The sequence below is a fragment of the Haliotis asinina genome, chromosome 7, assembly GCF_037392515.1.
Source record: "Haliotis asinina isolate JCU_RB_2024 chromosome 7, JCU_Hal_asi_v2, whole genome shotgun sequence".
In the NCBI taxonomy this organism is placed as follows: domain Eukaryota; kingdom Metazoa; phylum Mollusca; class Gastropoda; order Lepetellida; family Haliotidae; genus Haliotis; species Haliotis asinina.
Window position 1 is genome coordinate 65,014,552 of NC_090286.1, and position 23,107 is coordinate 65,037,658.

A 23,107-nucleotide genomic window follows, 5' to 3' on the forward strand; every position below is an offset into this window, starting at 1 on the left:
CAGGTAAACGTCTTCAATTAACCCGTTCGAGTCATGACATGCGATGACGTCACGCTGTGAGGTCATAGTGTAGTCATGAGATCGATCGTATCAGACATAACCCATGCATGTAATCACTTGTATGACGAAGTGTGTGAGCACATTTTCCGATACCATTGACAATAGTCTGACAGTATCACTTATGTGGACACACCAGAAATAGATCTCTTACGTTTAACCTCTGAAGGGAATCGAAAGTGGGTCATTGGTGTGAAGAGCAACGTACAACCACTGGGCTACCTGATAAATCGATTAATTACAGTTATCATGCCTAGTTCAGCCTCATACACTGCCACTAACTCCATTAGCAGCGCATGTGATGGTTTGCAGTTGGTGCAGGCTCATATATATCACCGGTGGAAGCAAACCGGTTAATCAAAGAACAAAACTCACGAAAGTTTGACATAATACAATTAGACGAAGCTCGCCACCTCGCTGCTGACCATGCACCCGTGGAGAGGCACGTGACATGCATTGAATGAACATGTATTTATTTGTGGAAACAAAAAATCGACGTTTATCTATCTTGGTTTCCGAATTTCTTCGATATTATAGCGAAATGTTTAACCTGAACGTAAACCATTTTGAAACGTTTAATCATTTCTTTGGAAAGATGTGTCTTAACGTAAGGGGCAGATACATCAGTAGAACAGCAGGACAGTTTGCCCTGATCGGGGAGGGTTAATTTAGGTCACCGACAACAAAGTCTTTTCCTATTTGATATCTGCCTCAGGTCAACCGTCATTAAGGGTTATATTTGGCTTCTTGGAAAAGAATACATCTAACTGACCTACTTGTTCACGATATCTCATTAGAAACAGGATATATACATTATTTAATTCTGCCATGCAACTATTTCTTCTTCTGTCTTACCCTCTGCCATACAACTATTTCTTATTCTGTCTTACCCCTCTGCCATACAACTATTTCTTGTTCTGTCTTACCCTCTGCCATACAACTATTTCTTGTTCTGTCTTACCCCTCTGCCATACAACTATTTCTTGTTCTGTCTTACCCCTCTGCCATACAACTATTTCTTGTTCTGTCTTACCCTCTGCCATACAACTATTTCTTGCTCTGTCTTACCTCCCTGCTATACAACTATTTCTTGTTCTGTCTTACCCTCTGCCATACAACTATTTCTGATTCTGTCTTACCTCTCTGCTATGCAACTATTTCTCGTTCTGTCTTACCCCCTGGAATACAACTATTTCTTGTTCTGTCTTACCCCTCTGCCATACAACTATTTCTTGTTCTGTCTTACCCTCTGCCATACAACTATTTCTTGCTCTGTCTTACCTCCCTGCTATACAACTATTTCTTGTTCTGTCTTACCCTCTGCCATACAACTATTTCTGATTCTGTCTTACCTCTCTGCTATGCAACTATTTCTCGTTCTGTCTTACCCCCTGGAATACAACTATTTCTTGTTCTGTCTTACCCTCTGCCATACAACTATTTCTTCTTCTGTCTTACCCTCTGCCATACAACTATTTCTTCTTCTGTCTTACCCCCTGCTATGCAACTATTTCTCGTTCTGTCTCACCCCTCTGTCATACAACTATTTCTTGTTCTGTCTTACCCCCTGGAATACAACTATTTCTTATTCTGTCTTACCCTCTGCCATACAACTATATCTTGTTCTGTCTTACCTCTCTGCTATACAACTATTTCTTGTTCTTTCTTATCCCTCTAGTTCCCACTGTAAAGAATACACATTGAAAAAGTCTAAAACTTTGTCAAAATATTTCTTTCAGTCATATCTGAATACATCTGCAACGTTTTTGAAAGCACCTATACAATTCCGGGATTTGCGAAATGTATCATATACAATACAGTGGGAACAAGGGTATTGTGTATGATGTGTGATACAATATTATATAACAATCAAAACTAACATAATATTTGTTTAAACAACTGTTTTATTACCTCTACTGGCACACACCAAATGGAAGCAATTTTGGGGAAATTGAGCTCATCGGTGTTTTGGGTGTAGATAAATTGGTAGTGTTTGACTGTCGGTACGATACGGTAAAGTAGAACCTAGATTATCGAAAGTGAGTTAAAATTTACCATCTCTAGTACTTAAGCCATGACAAGAAGTCATGACAAGAAACGTTATATATGCATATATAACATGAACATGTAGAATACCGAAGAACTCCCGAAGGAAAGTAAATAACTCAGCTATCCCAGATGTTCACAGCCACTCGACGCCAGAAGCCTCATGTGAACCCACCTCTGAAACAAAACCTACTTTTTCGGACGCCCGTATGTCTTGACCTTGAAATCAAATGTTAACATTAAAAATACCTCTACCTGTTTATATCATATTAGTGGAGGTAACACATATTTCGGTCACATAACCGGTCAAATGATATCTTAAAATGTCTTCAAATACCAAATGAAACCTGAAAGGAATGTATTGATGTCATTTCCATCTGAATATCATGTAAATTGTATTGACTCAGTATTGTTATATTGTATTGTTATTCCGTGACAAGCTTAATAGCGATTTGTCAGCCTCTAGAAAGAAATGTAGATAGTAGTGTTTTGACAACTGCTTCAACGTAGTTAGTAATAGTAATACGTGTCCAGGAAGTACTCCAACATTAGTATGTATAAGAACTGAACCTGTCTGAAAAACAAATGCTTCTTCTAAGAAGATATTTTGTTGAAAGCTATACATTTAAACGTTTACAAACAGGAAACTATGTCTTCAAATTTCCGTGACACATGAGAAACGTTGGTGTGATCAGTCAGTTGCATTAATACTAAGTCTTTTAATCTTATCATTTTCATGACCAAATGTAAATGCAAAATAATGTTATTATAAGTCACCATTAAGATTTATAAAACCCATTAACGTTGTTTCACGCTCCTTCAACTGATGTTTGATCACAAAAAAATTGTTGTCATAAAGTTCATCATTCGATAACAAATTTAGTTTTTATAGCACAAAAATGATTTGAAAGACATCATAAGAAAACAACATTAGTGTGATCTCCCCTTTCAATTGATTGATGTCTTTCCCGTTGTATCATATATGATACACATCACTTGTCACACATTTTCATACTAAACTAAAGTGGTTTATGTGTAGATAACATAATATACAGATGCATGACAATCCATGAACACGGAAAATACTAAATATACAATTTCATTTCTGTACTGACCTGCACTAGCATGTGTATAAAATCCAGTGAATGTCAATGTCAGTGTGTGCACACGGACATGTGTCTTTCTTAGAGGCCACCGTCTTCGATGACCTTTCTGCAGTAAGCATATAGAGCTAATGATTGTACGAAACTACTGAATGAACAGCAAACTTGCATTGATCAAGGCCCTGTAAGGGAGATAACTCCAATTAATCCACAGGGAACACTGAATACCAGGAAATAAAACGTGCCATATATGATACGTGTGGCAATAGAGGGTAAGACGTTTTACTCGTCCTGGCAAAAGTCCTAGTCCTCGCGTCGAGGTATTGCCTTTGCACTCAGGCATTCTATGTTCTGTCATTGAGCTAGTTCAAGTTCTTGTCCTGGCGCAGAGCTGCTCCTCGCCCATATAGAGAATTATTCCTTCCCATACAATAGATGTTGCCCTTGTCCTTTCATGGAGACCCTTGAAGGTCCCGGGGTAGAATAGGCCTTCAGCAACTGATGCCATAAAAGGCGACTCTGCTTGTCGTAAGAGGCGACTAACGGGATCGGATGGTCAAACTCACTGACTGGGTTGACATATGTCATCGGTTCCCCATTGCGCAGGCCGATGCTCATGCTGTTGAACACTGGATTGTCTGGTCCAGACTCGATTATTTACAGACCGCCGCCATATAGCTGGAATATTGCCGAGTGCGGCGGAAAACTCAACTCGCTCACTGTCCTTGTGCTAGTACATGTTCTACCAGATATAGTCCGTGTTCTATCATATAGAGATTATTTGTTATAGCATAGAGATATTCCTTGTTTCGTAATATAGCTAGTATGTTTCCTAAAAGATACATTTCTTGTTCTGTCATATGAACTGTGACCAGATATTACTGAGAATTCAAAGATTGTATTTGTTACTAATTTTAAACGTATTAAATGTGAGTATTAGCAGAACATAAATTCATATTCAAAAACAAGTGAACGTTTAGTATTTTATCACCATGGGCAACAATGCAGGCTTCAATGCTGCGGGGCGTACTACTGAAATTAGACAGTATTTGTTATAACATAGATACATTCTCTGTGACGAACAGGTGTCTTGTTGTGGAGATAATCCTTCTGTGATTTGTCAGTTGCGATTTGTTTTGTCCTAGATGTGTTCATCATTATGGTAAAGAAGTAATCCTCATTTCGCAATACAGGTGGTCTTCTACTGTCATGGGCGACCTCTTTCCCCTGTAATTCAAACATTCCTTCTCCTGTCTCCCCTGTAATTCAGACATTCCTTCTCCTGTCTCCCCTGTAATTCAGACATTCCTTCTCCTGTCTCCCCTGTAAGTCAGACATTCCTTCTCCTGTCTCCCCTGTAATTCAGACATTCCTTCTCCTGTCTCCCCTGTAAGTCAGACATTCCTTCTCCTGTCTCCCCTGTAATTCAGGCATTCCTTCTCCTGTCTCCCCTGTATTTCATGCATTCCTGGTCATGGTCGTAAACCAGTATCCTCTCTTGAACCACGAAAGATAAATGATACAGTAATATTGATAGTAATAATAAAAGTCCTCATATATGGCGCTCATATACAGGCCCATTGCCTGCTCACGGCGCTACGTGCATTGGACAGGAAAGATGAGTGGAATAGACACGAAAGATAAGTGATATCAATATGAAAGATGGTTGATATAGACACGAAAGACAAGTGATATCAATATGAAAGGTGATACACACAAGAAGGATGAGTGACAGATTCACGAAATATTGATGACACAGAGAAGAGAAAAAGACAGCAGCAGCTGTAGCACGACTGGGCCTGAAGAAAATACTGATTGTAGGAATGTTGACGTCATCCATTTAATGATACAGACTTGTGGGTAGTTTTGTCACTTCGCATCTTTATGAATGAATAGAAATGTAGAGAACATATGGTGTCACTGGTGCCGTTTATGTCTACGTCATGTGCATAAGACTTGCCTACTTGATGGTTATTGCATGGTAAAGATCAATTGATCTGGCTAAAACTTGTGTTCCTGGCCACACTACTATCATTTGAATTTACCGACACGGATAAACATTTTGACAGTTATGCATAAAGAAAGTATCGGCAAAGACGGGAACATACATCCAGCCAGGGTATCCTAGCCTCAGTGACGATGTTATGTTATAGGAAGTCCTGCATTTCACATATTGTTTTCACCGTACACATTCAAGAAACATTTGCTTTCATGTTTTATGAAATGTCATTAGCCTTAAATCCTACTGTTTAGGGACGAATAAATAGCCCATGGAGTAGGAGCGAATACTTCCTTTATCACGTCAGATGGTTTAACGGAGTGTGTTCCTCTCTGAGACAGCAAAAGGAAAGTTCTGAGAATCATTTCCCCGTGTCTGAAATACTATCCATTAATACAGCACTATCCATTGATATAGCAAGGCTATAACTAAAACAATACCATCTATTAATATTACAACAATAATAGGTAGTGTTGTTATATTAATAGATAGTATCACTATATTAATGGACAGTGTTATTATATTAAAAGATAGTGATATTATGATAAGAGATAGTATTATCATATCAATATAAATTACTCCTATATTAATGGATCGTGATGTTATATTAATAGATAATATAGCATACTATCCACTAATATAACAATATAATCTGTTACTATAAAACCACTATCTGTTAATATAACAATATTATTACCACGTGGAAAGTGTCGTTGATGTATTTCCAAGGATCACCTTTGATTGTTTGTAACTGTTGTTTGGTGGGTATGGCCACAGCGACTGCCCAGAAGCCGGTGGACCGGGGACTCGATACCATTCCGCAACACTAAACATGGTCAGTGTCTTGAACTCCACACGAGGACTACACCCAGAAGTAAGTTTTCTTCGAATCAAGTACAAAGGAGGAATGGTCTTCTGTTCTTAAAGTGAAGGTAAATGTCAATACTAGTGATTCGTGTTCTTGGCAGATTGTCATCGTCATAAAGTAACAATTCATCGCATGTGTTTGTCATTATAAATACTGATCGAGGTGTAATGGTTCAGGTGAGCGTTACTATTTTCGAATGTATAATTTGTTTATGTTTGATTACATTTAACGGGACGCTATAAAGACCACATATATAGCACACAAACATGAAGGTAACATTTCATGTACTCCACATGGTCGTGCTGAATACACAAAAACATTGCGGTATACATACAGCTAGTTCTGAATAGATTATACATTATTTGAAAGCACCCAATTAATTCACTTACCTAAACATCGAAAAAACAATGTTCATATGAAGTATATTTGCATATGTGCTCTACCCAACAGAGACCTCACTGACACGTGTTAAATAGTGCATCTGTCTACCAACAGAGACTTTACTGACACATGTTAGATAGTGCATGTGTCTACCAAACAGAGACTTCACTGACGCATATTGAATAGTGCATCTGTCTACCCAACGAAGTCTTCACCGACACGTATTGAATAGTGCATGTGTTTACCCAACAGGGACGTCACTGACGCATTTTGAATAGTACAAGTGTCTACCCAGCAGACTTCACTGACACGTATTTAATAATGCATGTGTCTACCCAACAGAGGCTTCACTGACATATAATGAATAGTACATCTGTCTACCCAACAGAGACGTAACTAACGCTCATCAAATAGTGAATATACGTATCCTTAATCCATGAAAACGGACTAACGGCACATAGGACACGTAACCGACCTATGTGATGAGAACATGGTAACATCAGTCTAAGACAACTCCTGTGTGTTAACACTGCTGTACACTGGGGGCACTAGCTAGTCTGATCGTGGCACATGTAAGGACGTATTAGTCAGTACTTCACTGCTGGCCAGTTAGCCTGTTCCAGGTGAGGTAGATGTGCAAAGTGTGGAGGTATTCGTTGCCAATGGCAGCAGGTTGCCCCTGCGGTTTTCCCTGGCTCTGACCTCAAAGGAATGAAGTGTAAATGACAAATGTTAAGTCATACGTCTCAGCTTTGAAAGACAAATTCCCACATCCGTTACGTCAAGAGTCCACAATGAATTTCCACAAGTGTATGCAACAGATCGACCTGTCCAGGATAACTTCATCTAACGGGACATTCTTGGGTAGAAGATTAACAATAATAAATGAACTACACAATATACGGTCGAAACCGATGTTGAAGCCCGAGTAAAGATGAACTGTGACATGTTTAGGAGCGTGAGGTGTGAAAGGACGGCTTTAGACTTGTCACAATTCACGCACCTGATCGAAGGTTAATGGATTAGTGTATTTGATATTTATGTGACAGTGTTCGGTAAGACATGCATACATGAGTTTGGTTAACCCCGCTTTGTGCAGAGTTCCAGTTATACATGGGGTTGAGAGGAAAGACTCAGCCCACGAATCACTATGTTGACGTTGAGTAGGGTATGGAGCTGACAAACACACATAATCAAGGCCAACTGGGCATTATGTGTGAATTATACGAAGGGTGAATGAATGAGGTCGTGAGTTGGCGAGTGCATGACTGTGTCTGTGTATGAATGAGGTCGTGAGTTGGCGAGTGCATGACTGTGTCTGTGTATGAATGAGGTCGTGAGTTGGCGAGTGCATGACTGTGTCTGTGTATGAATGAGGTCGTGAGTTGGCGAGTGCATGACTGTGTCTGTGTATGAATGAGGTCGTGAGTTGGCGAGTGCATGACTGTGTCTGTGTATGAATGAGGTCGTGAGTTGGCGAGTGCATGACTGTGTCTGTGTATGAATGAGGTCGTGAGTTGGCGAGTGCATGACTGTGTCTGTGTATGAATGAGGTCGTGAGTTGGCGAGTGCATGACTGTGTCTGTGTATGAATGAGGTCGTGAGTTGGCGAGTGCATGACTGTGTCTGTGTATGAATGAGGTCGTGAGTTGGCGAGTGCATGACTGTCTGTGTATGAATGAGGTCGTGAGTTGGCGAGTGCATGACTGTGTCTGTGTATGAATGAGGTCGTGAGTTGGCGAGTGCATGACTGTGTCTGTGTATGAATGAGGTCGTGAGTTGGCGAGTGCATGACTGTGTCTGTGTATGAATGAGGTCGTGAGTTGGCGAGTGCATGACTGTGTCTGTGTATGAATGAGGTCGTGAGTTGGCGAGTGCATGACTGTGTCTGTGTATGAATGAGGTCGTGAGTTGGCGAGTGCATGACTGTGTCTGTGTATGAATGAGGTCGTGAGTTGGCGAGTGCATGACTGTGTCTGTGTATGAATGAGGTCGTGAGTTGGCGAGTGCATGACTGTGTCTGTGTATGAATGAGGTCGTGAGTTGGCGAGTGCATGACTGTGTCTGTGTATGAATGAGGTCGTGAGTTGGCGAGTGCATGACTGTGTCTGTGTATGAATGAGGTCGTGAGTTGGCGAGTGCATGACTGTGTCTGTGTATGAATGAGGTCGTGAGTTGGCGAGTGCATGACTGTGTCTGTGTATGAATGAGTGAGAGAGATCATCAAGTGGCGAGAAGATGTCAGTAAGTGTTAAGTATATTAAGGGGTTACTAAGTGAGTTTATATGTTATGACTGATTTGGTTGATACATTCATAATTTGGAAAGTCGTGGGTAAGTAAGAAATTGGGGGTTAGTATACTTAGTGTTGAAGAAACATTCTTAGAAGGAAACCAGAGTATACGTTTATTCTGCAGTTGCATAGAACAGACCCAGACGGGCGAGCACATATGATTGTCTTCCCGTCCATGGTTCCCAGTCTGTGGTACAGGATATGGGGAAGACGTCTAGCCACTACGAGCGAACAGGTAACGCTAAAGGTGCAATTGTCAAATCAACGTACTGTAAAGGGCCAATAAACTCCAAATAGAGCGACACCACTAATCTTCTTGTCGCGCGTTGTACCTATGTATATTGATGTACACGCTGCTAAGTGTTCACTGGTTTGTTCTGTATGGGTTGGTGCATCGAAGCCTCTCTGAGCAGTGCTGCAATACACCGTGCTGACTTGTGGTCTGTCTGTCTATCATCGTCACGGATTCAAAATAACAAAGCGGAGATGCATCGTCCTTGCTACATGTCTACTGTAAGCAGCAACCCACTACAGGACCATGTGGAACGTTCAATGTCCTCTGTGGTGGGGTCACTGAAGGCTTGAGCAAACCACCGTTTCAATGTTGAGTTTTGTCATGTACTATTCCAAACACCGAGCTGGAATATTACGGCCATTATCCTGTTCAGAACAGAGGTCTTAGAAAACTGAAACGGCTGTAAAAATATTTTGTTTTGTGCAGTTTCAGTCCGATTTCTACCCGTAGACCGAAAATACTACTACTGATGTGAACATCTTTGCTGTTCCGTTTTTTTCGGATGTAACTATACGGTGTGCCTATTACTGATGTGCCTATTACCTTGCGAGTATTTTTGATGTACCTATATCTGATATCCCGATTACACAAGGCTCAACAGCGACATGACAGGTAGCTGACAAGACAGACGCCATAAAAGAGGCAAACTGAGAGCATGTGATTCTTGGCAATGGTTCTGGCGCAAGATGTTATCTAACGATGTTGTGCTATTCGAGTTTTAGAGTGAAATAAAAGCTTGAAACGTGGCCACAAAATTGGGAAACGTTCTTGGTTAGCACCGGTGCCAACAACAACAGAATGTCAACGTCATCACGGCTCAATGAATGAAATGTGCACTTGTCAGTGCGTTCCTTGTATACTGGAAATCCAATACAGAATATGAGCAAACGAGTGATCTAGTCGTAGAACATATGACAGATACATTAACAGGTTGTAAGGGTGTTTTTGTATGATGAAACCATTGTGTGAGAGCAGAGCTGCCTAAGCGTTGTAATGCGATCGTAAAGAGTGATGTGTACAGCTGTTCGGACACCCATCGACGGCCACATTCACACCGAGTTGTGGCCCTCAGGGATGCCGGTAGAACCAGGTATAACCCTGCAAGGAGCTACCACTGGGCGCATGATTCCTACATCACCGCTCAACTTGGAACAGTTGTACCACTGAGACTGAACTTGAACTGTACTCATTAATCAAGCGTCGAACTATCAAAATGCTGGTGGGAGTATTTAAAAGAAAAACTATAACAACTTACTCTGCTCCGGACAGTGGTGTTACGAACAATCTGCGAATCCTCTTCACCCGCAAACATCAGTAAACTCCCAACACTGCTACAGTAAACTCCACCCGCACAGCATAATCCAGGTCAGAACTCCACACACCGCTGGTATAATCTGCATTGAAAAGAGAACGAGATTATAACTACATAAGCCGACACGAGAAGACCACTACTTGGCGAGTGACACGACCTGTGTCAGAGCTACATTCAGAGTAACCCATTTCCAAACTGCCCATCAAGACACTAAAAGAGCCCAACACTTGTCCCACACGATCCGGGGCAGGTTTGACTAAAGTCAGGGGATCAGAGCTGATGAACGCAATAAAAGGTTCCATATCTAATATACACCAATATCTACCCGTAGTCAGGTATCCTGAACGTCCTGACTGGCCCACTATCACGGGTATACTGCCACAGGGCCGGTATTACAGCAGGATTAATGCTATAGGTACAACTCCTATCTGATGCCTACATACTCAAATATATCTATCCCACTTGGGGTCAAAACGCTCATTTTGCAATATATCCGGTAAAATTAACTCGCACCCCTCCTCCACACAAATCCCTGCCACTGAATGAAGCCATCCAATCTTGTGCTTCACGATCGCGATCTTTAATGATATGCGCATCTTAAAATATCCTTCCTGCTAATTTTCAGACTTGAAAACAAGACTTCATTATCCGACAAACGCATTCCCATCCACGCCCAGATCAAGAAAGTCGTGTTCGTCTCGAAGTTAACACAGCACCACGTGATGATGTTGTATAACCTCTATGTAGGTCTGTCATCAAATGAAAGTGCAGAAATTAAATCGCGGCTCTCCATCAAATCTGCATCAATTCAACGCGCGAGGTGCCACTCACTCGTGTCCAAAACGTTTCATTTTGTAAAGAAGATTTTCTCTCTCACGATGATGTAACATTCAACCTTTGGTAAAGCATTTAAAAAATATGATGATGATGCTATTTGTGGTTATTTGTGAGCGTGTTTTATGCCAGGGCAAATAGAAATTGCATTCCATTTGGAAGCAGATTGGTGTGTGTCGGGACGCTGCTATGTGCCGGGACTGCCGAGAGGATGAATCAACAGGCATGGACAGTTTGCCGCCAATACATTGCAAAATAACTATCACACACACCAATGTTTCCTACATCCAAACCGTTCAATCTCTAGACATAAAAATAATTCAGTCATAAAGATATAACACAATAATGACAAAACATTTTCTATGGTATATATGTAATTTACTTCTTTACAAAGAAGTGTAATGATGTACCGATGGATTGCATCACCTACCTGACAAACCATACGTTGACCGCCTCGATTAAAGTTAACCCATAAAGTAAAACTCCCAGGACAGCAGCAACTCAAAAGGTTTTCTCACTACAAATTCAACATTATCCTTGTTGGTCCAACAGAAAAGCAGCGATAGAGTGTGGCGCTCGCCTAACCAGCGTGCTGCTAGCGGAGCCCTAAAGTGCAGAAAATCCCTCGACTTGAGGTGAGTCTCTCCAGGGTTATATGACGTCTGCCATTGTTGCATGCGCGAATCTCACTGTTCGCCACGAGACCGCCACATTTCCCCGTTAGGGGGCGTGGTAGAACTCTTCAAAAGAGAAGTTAGGCAGACGAATAACCATGGTGACTGTAAGCTACTACCCGTCCTGCTGTCCCGGTACTGGCCGTGCTTACCGGCCATGTCAGTTTGGTCGTGCGTTACCATGAACTAGTGGTCCGCTCTAGTGTTGAGATATCTTCGTATGTATTTATCAGCAGTTAGGTAGTGTTTTAAAGGGGCAAGAGACTGCAAGCAAGCAGTCTAGCGACGACGGGATCAGAATGCGCCACAGAAGACCCAGCTGGTCTGAGGGTGACATTTGCAACGCCGTTGAGTGACACTAGGTACGCAGTATGACCTACCAACACACTAGGAATGTTTGTGAGTCTGGGCGATGTTTCAGCGTATTCTTTGTGTGTAGACCCAAGCATCCCCATACTTCTGACTAATGGTATAATTACTGATACTTATTTTTCATCGTACACTAAATGTATGTCTGCCACAAGTAAATGTTAATCTGGCTCTTTGGATTCAACTTGGATATTGGGCCTGAATTCGGATTGATCCCTAAAGACCTTTGGGACGCGTTACTGTGGCTCATAATGTCGACACCCCGTCCCAACACACCCCTCACTCACTCTCACATCGCGGCGGACATACATTGTGGTAATAAAAAACAGACGTTATTTGCCCTTGATGGAACGTATGCGGGGTCTGCGGGTAAAACGTTATACAAGGTCTATCGGAGCAATCAGATATACTTTCATTATCAGCTTCCGTTTCCGTTATGAGAGAGAGATATATACTATTAACAACAGTAGGCGGCAACAGTTACACATTTCTGAACACTACACTTGGAACATGGAACATGGATCAGGATCCACTTGTCTATCATTCAACCACCTGTAAAACTGAGTCCTTTTACTTAAGTTGCTCTGTTTTTGACTTTATCTAAATATTAAAGCAATAGAAATAGTGAATATATGCACCGTGCATGTGAATCTGTTATGCACATATGCATGTGAACAATAAAAAAGAAAGAGTGCGCATTCGGGTTTTTTTATTTTGTTTTGTTGGGTTTATTTGTTTGCTTTTTTTGTTTTGGGTGTTTTGGGTTTTGGATAGTGGCCAAACTCAACTACTCGACATATCGGAATGATGAAATAATGGCCTTACGCAATAGATGGATAGTTACCATACCCAACCACTCCAGATATACCGCAATGATGAGATAATGACCTTAGTCATTAGATGGACAGCGGTCATACCCAACTACTCCAGATATATCGGAATGATAGGATAATGACCTTACTCTCAGGAGTCAAGTCAACCACGGTTACCCATCCGATGGCTCTCCGAAATCGACGTTACTTATCTGCACCTGATGTGTGACCCAGGCAGAGGACCACACACCACCACTGGAGATTACGAGACATGAAGACACATGAAGACATACCATATACCTCAACGAGGAATGACTATTGCAACACACTCCCGTTTTTCTAGTTGATGTGTCTCATGTGAAGTCGGTTCCCAAATACATGTAACGTTTGTGTGAATTAGCAACAATTCGGTAGTACTTTCCTTCTCCTTTAGCAACTTACGAGAAACTTGAAATCCAGATCGAACAGTTAAAACATAAACTTGTCGTTATTCACTATTTCAAATTCCAAGTTACATGTTTGCCGCCATGTTTGTTTAATGGATAACTCTAAGTCAACATGACCGAATTTGAGAGATTTCCTTAATTTTTCGCTGCGCATTTCTCAACGTAAGTCAGTAATCTGTCCATCCAACCATCGATGAATTGTTATTGGAGACTCAGCAATTGAAATCTATCGATAGTTCGATGCATCGTTACAGCCACACTTAACAGCGTTTGTGCCGCTAATACCACGTATAATACAGGGCATCCCAACGCGTCTGTAACCCATTACAATGTCTGTAGTCCACAACGTCACTAAGACACCATGACGTCTGCATGACATCACAACGTCTCTAGGACACCACAACGTCTCTAGGACACCACAACGTCTCTAGGACACCACAACGTCTCTAGGACACCACAACGTCTAGGACACCACAACGTCTATAGGACACCACAACGTCTATAGGACACCACAACGTCTATAGGACACCACAACGTCTTCTGGGCGTCACACTGAAATACACCAGGTCTCTAGGACACCACAACGTCTCTAGGACACCACAACGTCTGTAGGACACCACAACGTCTATAGGACACCACAACGTCTTCTGGGCGTCACACTGAAATACACCAGGTCTCTAGGACACCACAACGTCTCTAGGACACCGCAACGTCTATAGGACACCACAACGTCAATAGGACACCACAACGTCTCTAGGACACCACAACGTCTCCTGGGCGTCACACTGAAATACACCAGGTCTCTAGGACACCACAACGTCTCTAGGACACCACAACGTCTATAGGACACCACAACGTCTTCTGGGCGTCACACTGAAATACACCAGGTCTCTAGGACACCACAACGTCTCTAGGACACCACAACGTCTATAGGACAACACAACGTCATCTGGGCGTCACACTGAAATACACCAGGTCTCTAGGACACCACAACGTCTCTAGGACACCACAACGTCTCTAGGACACCACAACGTCTCTAGGACACCACAACGTCTTTAGGACACCACAACGTCTATAGGACACCACAACGTCTCTAGGACACCACAACGTCTCTAGGACACCACAACGTCTCTAGGACACCACAACGTCTTCTGGGCGTCACACTGAAATACACTAGGTCTCTAGGACACCACAACGTCTCTAGGACACCACAACGTCTATAGGACATCACAACGTCTCTAGGACACCACAACGTCTCTAGGACACCACAACGTCTATAGGACACCACAACGTCTTCTGGGCGTCACACTGAAATACACCAGGTCTCTAGGACACCACAACGTCTTTAGGACACCACAACGTCTCTAGGACACCACAACGTCTTGCATGGATAAGATGAAATAATAAATGCAGGACGATATTCAATGATACGATCGGTTGACGGCAATGTATATCAGACGAAACAAAGTCATCCATTGCCTACCGGCAACCCATTTTTCTCACAATATGACTGAAATGTTGCCGATATGACTTACCATCGTAACTCACTCGTTCATGTTCGTCTGATTCCGTAATGTACCAATGACCCTGGTTAGTTGAATACATTGAAGTGAAACTGGATGAAGAGTCTGTACGGGGGAACGTCAAGGTGTGTGTGAAGACCAAAGCTATTGGACCATTACCTACAGCAGGATTATCTTGCAGGAAATGATTCCGTTCAAATAGAGGAAGGGCTTGGTGAGACATCTGGAATATTACCAGAAACAATGTCGTAGTTGAGCCAGCACGGAGGATAACTACTTACCACCACATACAGGGCACTTCAGATGTACATCTTCACACAGGTCTTGTTGGTGGTGCACATTTCTAAGGCATTGTGGTCAACTATCTCCTTGTGTAGCGTACACGAAGATGTGCTAGATGCCACTATAGTTGAACATCTCTGTGCTTAGCGCTCGTTACAGTGGTCTGCTAAATGGGGACATGGTGTCTTGTCTGATGTTGACCATGATCACCCGCTAGACGGTGATATGAATGTGACAGACAGACAGACTATTTCCAAGCCAAGCCAAGTGCTATCAGTCACTATTGATGCTGAGGACCTCATACAATATTACACATCCAAATGTTTCAACAAAGACGGGAGCACACGTGTTGCACTGATGGAAAGTAACAGACACCGGGTTGCCAGGTGGCAACACAACACCCTCATCCTTCGCGAAGTTCGCAGCAGGTTGTTTGAAAACTAGATGCTGCACTTCACAGCCTAATATTGAGAACAATGATGGCAAACACCTTTCCCAACCAAATGACACTGAAAACCTCTGTTTAAAATCATGTGACATGCTCTCTGTTTGCCAGCCAAATGATATAGTAAGTTAATCCGTGCTTGACATACTCAGTGCCTTTCGTTGCATCGTCTATATATTTTAGGTTTATATTTTACATGTTATACCATTTATTCACATTTGATATCTCTTTTCTATTTCCGAAACAGTTTCGAGAGTCTGTTTGTTATGCCCTAAGCGTTCAGCGTCATGATCATGCGAATCTGCCCACATTTTTCACTGGTTCGCCTTTTATCTTGTTTATCATTTATTGCAATCACCCCAACTGCATTGTCAGCAACAGTTACACATCTACAAAGAAACAACCAGACCTATTTTACACACGACAACAATTAATGCGCTGTGTAATCCGACGCATGTCTGTTTACTGCATGGTTTATTATGATTGCTCCGCGGTATGTGATCCACCCTCCACCGACGGCGAGGGACCTGCTGAAGCTCCATGTAAACTAAATATTGTTAGGCATGTGATAAGCGTGCTCTTGCTATTGTTTACTATGGATACACTTTTCCTCTTCCACCTGGGCCTGTTCTCACTTGAGGAGATAAACAAATTCTATCTAATGGTGTCTACAAGACGACCTACAGTTCACGGAGACATATGGTAACGTGCACTAACACGGTGTCTACAGGACGTACCACAGTTCAGGGAGACATGGTAACGTACATTGACACAATGTCTACAGGACGAGCCACAGTTCAGGGACACATGGTAACGTGCACTGACACGGTGTCTACAGAACGAACAACAGTTCAGTGAGACACGATAACGTGCATCGACACGGTGTCTACTGGACGTACCACAGTTCAGGGAGACATGGTAATGTGTATTGACACGGTGTCTACAGGACGAACTACAACTCAGGGAGACATGAACTGGTGAACTGCTCATGAAACGATATCTGCGAAAATAATACAGAGTTAAGCCTCAGTGCTCGATTTTGCCACTGATTAGATGTACGCATGTATTCAATTATCCAATAGTCACTGTCCTTATGGTTTCATAAAGGTTTCAAAGCAAGTGTTACGATATCTTTCTCGGGTTAAAAGTGACTTATATCGAGACTTAACCGAAAGAAGTCAAACATCAAATGTAACAAACAAAGAGAATCACTTCTACAACAAAAATTTGTACAATCTACAATCTCTAAAACGGGACAAATTTTGACATTTGTTTCAAGCAGAAGTCCTGAAAGTATTTCTAAAATATGTCATGACATTTACAATTTTAAATGCACTTTGTGTATTAGCAGAGTCTCTTCATATTGTTTCCATGTGAATATACTACATGTGATTTGTAAAACTGTAATGTACATAATACATGCTTCTATTTTTCTATATGTTTGTAACTACTGCGTTTATATTTGTAGCTTATAGAATATTGCTACCGTATCTTCGTGGAATGCTATGCAATAACTATCTTTTCTTGTAATGAAGAGTGACAGACAGTCACTTACTTGCAACAAGATGATCCTCTTCAGAAAAATGGGTTGATGGATGTGGTTGAGACGCATGCTTAGTCTCTGAATTTTTACAGTTTGATGGTAACAAACAAACACATGCACATTGAAAAGGAGCCCAGGAGAGACCAGAGATTCCTGAACCTGAGGAAATCTAGACTTGCTTTATTTACGGCTTTAGCATTTCAGAGAGGACTTGGTAGTAGGGAAAATAGTGTGCTTCAGGTACTGTGAGAGAGACTAAGTTTGGTTCAGTCGCATCAGGTTATGTCAATAGCTGGACTCCTGGCGGGCCGGGCCCACCACCCAAGTACAATATGCCAGCTTCGTTGCACCTTCTATTATCTTTTTACAAGGTGCATGGCTCATGCCAAGTTGAAAGAGTAATTCCACATTCTTTGAATATTTGGGTTTTTTAATGATTTCCCTCCGCTAAATAGTAACCCTGGGCGAACATATTAAGCCATGAATGAAACGATTTATCCGGGGATCAGTTACATCAAACATCAACCAGTCGTGAAGACAGCTGCGATTGAGAGTGGCTGTTTAAAGTGGCGGTATGCAAACCTGGTGTTGTGGTGATCGCCTGACACGTGCAGGACAGACAAGCTTTTCATGAGAATTTACTTCGACTTGACCTGTAGGACAGTATTAAGAAGGAGGACATGTATGGTAATTAGACAGAACAGTGGCATATAAGGGTGATACACATGTTGTAGTATGTCAGACGTAATGTTGAACCTACATGCTTTTGTTTATGTTGTTTTACTGCAATATTCCTTCTATGTAACGTAGGTCTGACATATTCCAATAATATAGTCTGGACCAGAGAATCCAGTGATTTGAACCCCAGTCCATTTGATCGCCACTCCCAACTTTACGACAGTCCGGGAACCAAGTCATACCTGGAATCAGCCCTCTTGGAGCAGACGTCAGATTAGATCAGACAATCACGGCTTATCGGAGGTGTTTTGGGGCGTTTGCATTTGTTATGTAAACGACTTTCACTTTCACATGACCATTATTATAAAGTTGGCATTTTGAAGAACGTTAAGCATTCTACACTTTTTCAAAGAAATGTATTTAATTAGCTGTTAATATCATTTAGACTTGATATACGCTCTAAAGACTAAGTTGACACATGCGAGCCTGGTATTTCCACTCCTTATGGAACATCCCGGATTATCCATGGCTTTGAGAGGGTCCCAGCAAACCTCTGGTGAAGTCGATCAGATTGACGGATACGGTGACGTAGAGTGTTGTTGCTTATAACATCTGTCACGGGGATATCTGGATCACACTCGATCATGTCGCTTTCATGCAGATGGACTTTTGCTGAGTGCGGAAGAAACCATCAGTCATGACTAATCCACATAAAAGCAGAATCGTAAATATGTTAGCAGATCTGATAACAAAACCCATATAGATTGTGGGATTTTTCAGGTCAATGTTTTAATACACTTGTTTGAAATAAATGTTATATTTTGTCCAAAGAAAGAGTGAATTGTTACTATGATCTGGACGTGACGACACATGGAATGACCATCAAGAGATGTATCAGACGGAACAATCAGCGCAACAATAAACACATCCACCTTTTTTCATTAGTAAGAGGGGACAAATAAACAATTCATTAATTCCTTCTCTCTGAAGTTCCTCCAAACTGTGTAGTGCCCCAGGTCACGTTATAGAGCACAATTGTAGGAGTGTGGATTTATCACTGACCCAACCGCGCACAGTTACATGCGAGTCTGCGGGGGCTCCGTTCAGACACATCTCAGACAATAGCCATTCTGGCAAGTGTTAAAATTCCAAAGTCTTTCGTCAAGCAATAGAGGGAAGGTGGACGGGTGGTTGAGCCGGCGATCAGCTGTCTGGCTGTGATTAGCCCATATTTTCCCAATAATTAGAAGCACAATGTTGTTATTTTAGCTATTGTGGGCCGAATTGGGAGTGGTTTCTTATTGAATACCTCTGGCCGGCTGACGACAAAATCCAGCTCAGCTCGTCAACTTTATATCGCGTATTGCAAACACGGACGCTTTTTAAACGCGCGTGCAAAAAGGCGGAATTTGAAATAAAAACTCCACAGCAAATATCTGGTATCCTCGACGTTTAGGTACACAAGCTGCTCTCCAGTTTGTATTCAGCCAACTCAGCAGTTCAACGTCTCAGCTGGCAATAAGCGAAACACGGTGTACGAGGCAGAAAACAGACAGTAATCACACTCCAAACAAATGTTTTCTTACGGCTATATGTAGCAATCCTCAGTGTAATGACAAGCGTGTGTAAACAATTGTCGATAACACACCAAGAAGTGATGGACCATCTGATCACACACTGACCATCTTGAACCAGGAAGTATCTCTCCGTGTCCTCTCAGCTGGCCAGTCACTGGAGCAGCGCCACACTCACGTCCCACAGATTAAACCCATACCAGAACAAAACAAAACATACTAAAAGTCTTCAACTTCCGGTCATTTTATCCCTAAATACTAGTCAGAAAACACATCACAACTTGGACGGCAGTTTAGCAAAGGAAAAGAATATGAAGAGAAGAAAGTTATAAGACACTTTCTCCCAACCGTTTGATATTTTTGTAGACCTCCGACTGTATCGACAAGATATTGGGTGCCTAGTATATGCAATGGAGATACAATCACGCTTGAGACTTTTGAAATGTACAGACAATTTCTGCTTCAAAAAGACATTGTTTCCAAAGTACTCAATTTCTTAACTAATACAATCTCTTTTGTTTATTCAAGATCTACTCCAACCTTTTCCAAGGTAGTGTCTGGCACTGGCGCCCTCTGGTGTCTGGTATTGAGCGGATGGGTGGACCAGTTCCCCACCTGAACGTCCAGATGAGGCAGATGGAGATGCTAGAGTGCAGTATTCTTCTGTCTACACAGCTGGGAGAGGTCGGCCACTCACAGATACATGTCACTATTCACATGTTACATCACAGGGTTAAATGCTAGGGCTTTATTTCTCTTCAGCAAATTTGAACCACTTTGTGTAAAAAGGCAACACGTGTTTGATGCTGCGAGTAAATGTCTTCGCTCATCGCACCAGCAGCGCCGGGATCCGAGGATACAGCCCGAGGATGAGGTGGAGAGAGAAACTGTCAAGAATGTAATTAGGACATTCCAGGACGGGGTGACGTAAGATGGAACATGGGAAACACATACACCTACGCTGGTGAAACTATGGTAGATGTTATACCCTTAAACATTCGTATGAGTGGCCAACATCAGTGCTTTCTGTGCTTCTGTTATGACACCCTAGTTCCCTTTATGTAAATATAGGTGGTTCATTTCTGAGCAGGTTTACATTAAACATGGAACTGTATGAATGCGTCAGTGAAGTAGTAGAGTTGTAACGATATCACGACGGAGACACTCACGGTTTGTACTCGCATAGTGTTACAGGCAAACACACTATCGTCTGAACCACCAGGGTGGGAAATGAGGTTAAGGTTTTCTGACACGACGTTAGGTTTTGTAATGGTGAATAGCAATTGAGGTGAAGTAATTGTTCTGTGTTGTTAGTTGATTCCAGTGATGGTTCTGTGTTGAAGGTAAGTGATTGTTCTGTGATGAAATTAAGGTAACGTTCTGTGATGAGGTTAAGTGATTGTTCTGTGATAATGTTAAGGATTGTTCTGTGTTGACGTTGAGTGATTGTTTTGAAATCACGTTAAAGATATACATTTATATGCACGTATGTATCCGGTGAGATATTTGAAAACCCGACTGTGAGTGAAATGTTCATTTCTCACTGATCTTTGACATTCCATCCCTCCAGCACATCCACCCAGGCAGAGGATGTACACACCGTGAATGATGTGAGTGTCAACCAGGACAGAAACATGAACGTGCTTTGATAAATGTGACAAGTGGCAAGTGCTGGTGGCATAGATATTGACAAAACGTGACAAGGGACAAGTAATGCACACATTGCACAGCTCGATACACCCATCGTCACAGACGTCCTCTGTACGGAAGCCTGTCATTCTTCGGGGGATAGCCGGGAATTACTTGAGTTCAAGTTCCTGGGATTACTCATGGTACGACAAAGTGGTGTTTATTGGGTAGAAAACATAAATAAACCGCCTGTCTGTACAATGTTTGCTATGTCCAAACAATCAATAGGCTATATATTTAAGCTATACATCAGACTTGTGTATCAATGAACTCTGAGTATCTATGGAGTGTGTCGGAGAGAACAAACTCAACTCCAATTGTCTGTACAAAGTGGATGCAGAATGTGGGAAGGAAAGATGAGTTCACAGGAATGGCGAAAAGCATGACTGAACAAAACGTTAGCAATAGGCAGGTTCCGTGACACATTGATTAAAGCTGGACAATACATTACGAAACATTTTGACAGTGTTGATAAGACAGGTAACTAATGGCTTGACATTGTCTCTCGACCAGGTCAATCGGGAAAGAGAGAAGTCACTTACAGGTAGCATAGCCACTGATAACTACCACGGTTACATCAGCTAAAATACAATTAGAAAGAATACATGTTGGTGCAAACCTGTGCAGTCAGTACTATCATCGGGAACAGATTCTTTCCCGCGTAAAAAGAAGAAACAACAGCTGTGAAAGTTATATGAGAGAACCAACGCACAACAGTGATGACACCGGGTGTTCTCGGCATGATAAGCCCTGCCTTATGTCCTGCCCTGAAGCCCTATGCCCTGCCTTATGTCCTGTCCTAACGCCCTATGTCCTGCCCCATGTCCTGCCGTATATCCTGCCGTATGTCATGCTCTATGCCCTGCCTTATGTCCTGCCTATGTCCTCCCCTATGTCCTGTCATATGTCGTGCCTTATGTCCTGCCCTATGTCCGAACCACATGTCCTGCCTTATGTCCTGCCCTATGTCCGAACCACATGTCCTGCCTTATGTCCTGCACTATGTCCGAACCACATGTCCTGCCTTATGTCCTGCACTATGTCCGAACCACATGTCCTGCACTATGTCCGAACCACATGTCCTGCCCTATGCCCTGCCTTATGTCCTGCCTTATGTCCTGCCCTATGTCAGAACCACATGTCCTGCCCCATGTCCTGCCCTAAAGCCATATGTAATGCCCTATGTCTTGTCCTATGTCCTGCCCTAAAGCCCTATGTCTTGCCCTATATGCCCTGCGCTGTCTGTAGCACTGGCCATTCACCATGATGAAATAAAGATCAGTCAACTATTTTGACAATAAACTACTACAGAATTTACCAACATGACTCCCATGCCACTATCGCCATGATTCAAGTCCCCATGCCTGTGTATAAGGTACATCTAGAGTGTGGAGATACAGAGAGCAGGTACATCACCTCAGATGTGTTTGTGCAAACAACGGTCAGGACGAAATGATTCGGGCAACTGGCATCTTGAATGAGGGAAAGGTGTTTGCCACAGATCACTGAAGTTTTCAGGTAGAGTATCCGACAATATTGTTGAATCACCTTTCACATAACGGTATATTTTTAAAACAATGGTCACTGTGAATTATTCTAGCATTATAGAGATGACAGAACCAAGTTAGATGAATATCGAGGACTAAAACTCATGAAAAACACAGCAACATTCCAAAAATAACTGCTGCTTTTTTATTTCACAGAAATGTACTGTTTATATTGAATCTTGATAAAACTAACTCTGTCATTTTACAAAATGATTCTGTAAAGAAATGCGATTCGTGCAACCGATAACGTTCGAGGAGCTTCTCAATATCTAGTAATTTTGAAAGGCAGGTAAAAGCACTAGTGTAAATTTCAAAAGAACATCGTATGAAGTTTTAAG

At 42.1% G+C, this 23,107-nt stretch overlaps 2 protein-coding genes across 8 annotated transcripts in view; one reads left to right on the plus strand and one right to left on the minus strand.

Moving 5' to 3' along the window:
- Window positions 1–11,951, minus strand: part of LOC137290319 (collagen alpha-1(IX) chain-like) — a 158,235-nt gene extending 146,284 nt beyond the window's left edge. For 5 of the 7 annotated variants that reach the window (XM_067821149.1, XM_067821146.1, XM_067821148.1 and 2 more), the window contains exons 1-2: window positions 11,618–11,951; window positions 10,297–10,435 (exon numbers count right to left, since the gene is read on the minus strand). The gene's annotated coding sequence lies outside the window, so the exon portion shown is untranslated. Of the gene's footprint in view, window positions 1–1,691; window positions 1,735–10,296; window positions 10,436–10,678; window positions 10,732–11,617 lie in introns of those variants that run through there. The other 2 variants (XM_067821144.1, XM_067821145.1) reach the window with 2 other exon arrangements.
- LOC137290580 (large ribosomal subunit protein uL13m-like) overlaps window positions 1–23,107 on the plus strand; it is a 421,196-nt gene that overhangs the window by 164,748 nt on the left and 233,341 nt on the right. The gene's annotated exons all lie outside the window — the stretch shown is intronic.